Raw genomic sequence first — 5,386 nt, 5'->3', positions numbered from 1 at the left:
ATACAAATACCTTTCCTTCATGGACGCCTACTCGGGTTACAATCAAATACTAATGCATAAACCCGACCAAGAGAAAACATCGTGCTAACCCCGAAAGCAAACTACTGTTATGTAGTAATACCATTCGGACTAAAGAACGCGAGGGTCACATATCAGAGGTCAATGAACAAGGTATTTGCCAACCACATCGGAAAGCTGATAGAAGTTTATATGGATGACATGCTAATTAAAATCCAAAAAGAGGAAACACTGATGTCTGACCTAATCGAAGTATTCGGCACCATAAGGAAGCACGGGATGAGGCTAAACCCCACGAAATGTACTTTTGCAGTAGAAGCCGGCAAGTTCTTAGGATTCATGCTAACCCTGAGAGGCATCGAAGTAAATCCGAACAAGTGCCAAGCTATACTTAACATGAAAAGTCCAACCTGTGTAAATAAGGTACATCAATTAAATGGAAGACTAGCAGCCCTATCCAGATTTCTGGCCGGATTGGCCCTAAAGTCTCTCCCAGATGGATGCGAAAATTAGCCAATTAAGAAATTAATATAAGAAATACGTTGCAAGTATAGTTCTTAACTAGCAAAAATCTGCTTATCAATTTAGAAAGGTTATCACAAAATTAGAATAAAAATACTAGGAGTATGAATCTCAGGTCGTCTCCCAACGAGTTAACAAAAGGGTGCTATCTTATTAATCAAGAGTTTTCCGAGAAATTTTGAGAGTTGAATGACAGAAAATAAATAATTGTAAATTAGCACAATGAAAATTAAAAGAGATTTATATATTCAAAATAAAAAGTCTTGACTGGAGGAATGATTAATTGGAAGTTCTATCCTTGTTAGAATTCTCTCAAGTGTAGTATAAAGAGTTTGTTGTTTTCACTTAGTTAACCCTTACTAAATAAAGGAAAGTCAAGTGATTGAGCTAACTCTTATTCGCAAATCCTAATCCTCTCCCTTGGGAAGAACTAGTGTTAGTAAATAGAGAATTAGCCAACAACTTCCAATTTAACTAATCACTTGAGCATTCCAACTCTAGGGTCTCCAGTTAATCAATCCCCAAGTCAAGTTGGGAGTCTACTCCATTGACATGAAAACTACTTGCACAGAATTAAAAAGGGAATAAAAGGAAGACATGATAAATAATAACTGAAAATTAATTAAAAGTAAAAGTAATCCTTTGCATTAATAAATTCTATAAACAATCCAATTGTAACTCTGAACAAAGATTAAGGATATGGAAGAGTAAGGGAATAAGAAAACAAACTAGAATAGTAAATTCAACGGAGGTAATAACTCTTCTCAAAAATCCAATCCCAAAGCAAGAGCATAAAACTAGAAATATACGAATGTAAAAGAAAACCTAGAGGAAGAGTAATTTCTCTCTAAGATTCCAATCTAAAAATCTAAAACTCTGCTAATGAGAATGTGTCTTGAGTCTCTTCATGTCCCCTGGCTCTAGTCTGTGTTTCTGGGCCGAAAACTGGGTCCAAACTCGGCCCAAAATTGCCCCCAGCATTTTCTGTGATTTCTGCAGATCGCGCATGTTACGTGTACGCATCATGCATGCACACGCGTCATCTTGTAGAACTCCAATCCACGCGTACGCATCAGGTACGCGCACGTGTCACTGTGAAAATCTCCAGATCACGCACACGCGTGAGCCATGCGTGCGGGTCGATGCTCGCTGGTTGTCTCCTTTATTTCTTGTGTTCCTTTCATTTTTGCAAGCTTCCTCTCCATTCTCTAAGCCATTCCTGCCATATAAAGCCTAAAAACACTGAACACACAGATCACGGCATCGAATTGTAGAAAGGGGATTTAATATACACAAATTAAAGGCTTAGGAAGCAAGTTTTCAACCATAGAACAAGACTAGGAAGGAGTTGTAAAACCATGCAATTCGTATGAATAAGTGTGCAAAGACTTGATAAAAACCACTCAATTGAGCACAAGATAAATCATAAAATAGTGGTTTATCAACCTCCCCACACTTAAACATTAGCATGTCCTCATGCTAAGCTCAAAGAGATCAAAAGAATAAATGGGGAAAAGTAAGACTCATAAAATGCAACCTATATGTGAATGCAACTATATGCTAAGATGATTCTGTCTACTTGGTTAAAAGTAAATAAGTTCTTCAAGACAAACATAAATTAGATATCACTAATTAAAATCATACAGTAAATATAAGTATACTTGTGAGAAGATAGCTCATGAAAGCAGGGAACATAGAATCAAGCATTGAACCCTCACTGGTAGTGTATGTGCACTCTAATCACTCAAGTGTATAGGGTAATCCACTCTAGTCTTCTCTAATCATGCTTTCTAAACTTTGTTCTTCACCTAACCAATCAACAAGTATTTAATGTACCAATGCAAACATCATGAGGTCTTTTCAAGGTTGTAATGGGGCCAAGGTAAGGGTGAGGATATATGTATGGCTAAGTGAGCTATAAATTGAATCCTTGACTAACCTAAGCTCTCACCTATACACATAGTCTATATACTTCTTAAATCATGCCTAGCTACCCAAAATTCCTATTTTTGCATCTCATACTCATGCATCAACTTTTCTTTAATTTTTTTTATCACATATGCATTGATCTTTTATTAACATAACATTGGGGTAATTTTGTCCCCTTATTTATATATTTATTTATTGAATATTTTTGGGTTTTTTTTTTATTTTTTTAAGAATATAAAAGTAAACATAACATATCAATGCACATAGATTTTTAATTTTTCTGGTCTCACATGAGTAGGTAGCCAAATTCCTAATATTTTATCATAACACATTCCCTATTAACCCATGTTCCCACAGTTTTCCCACACTTAGTTGATACACAATCTCTATCTTAAGCTAACCAAAGATTCAATTGGGGTAATTAATTGTTTTTCCGCTTAAGGCTAGTGATGTGGTAAAATATAGAACAAATGGGGATTAAAAGGCTCAATGTGGCTAACAAAGGTAATTGAAGGGGTAGGCTATTTGGGATAAGTGAGCTAATAACAAATGATGGCCTCAATCATATGCATGTATATAAACACATTAAACATTGGACATATAGAGTGGAACAAAATAAAGATTACAATTATAGAGAAGAAAACACACAAGAATAAAATATTATGGTTAAATAGTGTAACCATGTAATTAAGCTCAAATCTCACAGGTTGTGTGCTCTTAACTCAAAAACCATATTCCAATTTACATTCTTCAAATAAGTTTAACACAAAATTTTCAATTTAAATTAGTAAAATATTATAAAATAGAGTCTTGAAAAGAAATTTATTACTTTAACCAAGCAAATATACAGGCAAACTATTATTATCATGCAATCTATTCAATCTAACCAAAGAAAAAACTAAAATGTTGGTGTTAAGAGAGAGATTACCTCCAGAAGTCAGGTACTGACCGACCTCCCAGTCAGGAACAAAGAGGGCTGGTAATAGCATCTCCACAGTCGGGGTTGTCATGGCTCCCGGTGCTGATAGGTGAGGTGGAGTCTGGAGTGTCTGGTTCTTCTTCAGGTGGGTGGTTGCCAACAATCAACTCCTTGAGGTATGTAAATCGGCGCTTGTTACGGCGCTCTCTTTGCTTTGCTTGCCGGTCAAGCCGGTCCAACCTCTGAAGTATCTGTAGGAGCAACTGATTTGTTGAAGGTGCTTGTGATGTGGAAGGAGAAGGAATATCTCCGGTCGGGTCTGCGGTCCGGCTGGTAGTGGCTGCTGGGGGTCTGATGTATTTCCCGTTGGGAACATACTGATCATCCCGCGGAAGTGTGGTCTTGGTGTCCCCAGCTATGTAGGAGACTCCGGCTGCCGAGATCCCATGGCATGCCGGAGGTGTCTTGGTAAGTTGAGAGGCTGGTCTGCAAGGATACACCATAGAAGAACAGCGATATTTGCAGTGAAGGAGGACTCGTGAGTGCTCGAAAAGACGTAATGGGACATAATCTGTGCCCACACTCGAGCCTCCAAGGTGAGTGCTGAAGCCAATATGCCTTTAGATCGAGATCGATGGTATCCATAGATCCATCTGCTGCCAGGTTGTGCGATAACTTTGAGGACATCATTCTAGTCGAATAGGTATGTCTGGAGCTTGATAGAGGCTTCTTGATATGCGTCCAATCCTTCTGGGGCAGGAGGGAGATCTAAGTCTTGCTGAATGGCCCCTTCAGAGATAGGGACATGCTTCTGATGGACATAGACAGACTGTAGGGTTGGCATGTAAAAATTGGAGTAGAATTCAACTACCCATGAGAGGGTAACCTGCCGTGGCTGTCTCCATAAGAATCTCCATTCTCTGTGCTCAATGCGGGGCTCTACAAACTTAATAATGTGGGTAGGGAGGATGAGTAAGTGCTCATTGTTGTAGTTCCGCTCAGCCAGGATGGGGAACATCTGCTCATAGTAGCGGTTAGTGAACCGCGCAGTGTCCCTTGCTGGAAAGGCTTTCTCTGTTTTATCGACCTTGATAATCCTCTTGACTCGCTTTGTGGATGGCTTGACTGATGCTGAGGATGGTTCCGCAGCTGGCTCTCTTTTTGTTCCTCTCCTTGCCGGTGGTTTGGGAGCAGCTTTCTCTTTACCCTTCTTGGTGGCCATCCTGAAAAGGGAAAAGGAAAGTAACATGTAGCAAGGGTTAAAGCAAGGAAGAGAACAGTACAAGTGATAATCAATGCCAAGGTAAAGAAGGATGTCGTTAACACATGGTCGCGACTACATGTGATCAGTTCATCAACGAAAATATAGCAAGTGCATATTATGGCAAGTAGATGCAAGATGTTTATTAGCATGCCGGCAAAGGCATGAGTAGCATAGATCAAGCATCAATAGCTTAAATGTATTATCACTCGTAACAAACTAACAATCACATTTCTCCCACGTAACTTTCTGCATTTCTCCCACGTAACTTTCTGCCACTTTCTCTCTCTTTTTTTATACAAAATGCAGAATGTAGAATGCATATGAATACGCAGAATTTATGGATGAATGCTAATAAAAAGAAAGTAAAATAAAATAAGACTAAAAATAAAAAGGGAACAATAATACCATGATGGGTTGTCTCCCACCTAGCACTTTGCTTTTACGTCCTTAAGTTGGATGGTCTTCAGGCTCATTCGGCTTCTGTTGGTGGGTTGATGAACCGAAATATTCTTATGCCGGTTTGGAACTAGCAATATATCCAATCGTGACTATAGTCTAACCAACACGCAAATATCGCATCAAACAATTCTAAAATTATGACCGAGAGTGTTGATCCCGGGTCGTTCTCCCTAGGAATTGCCTTAGAATGCACATCATTGATTAGGAAAGCTTTTGTGGTTTTGAGAGTTGGTGCAAGAGTTCAAGCTAACAAAAGCAAACAACAATTAATTGAG

Source organism: Arachis ipaensis, chromosome B07 (assembly GCF_000816755.2).
Source record: "Arachis ipaensis cultivar K30076 chromosome B07, Araip1.1, whole genome shotgun sequence".
NCBI classification, from domain to species: Eukaryota; Viridiplantae; Streptophyta; class Magnoliopsida; order Fabales; family Fabaceae; genus Arachis; species Arachis ipaensis.
Note: the sequence above shows the minus strand (reverse complement) of the source record.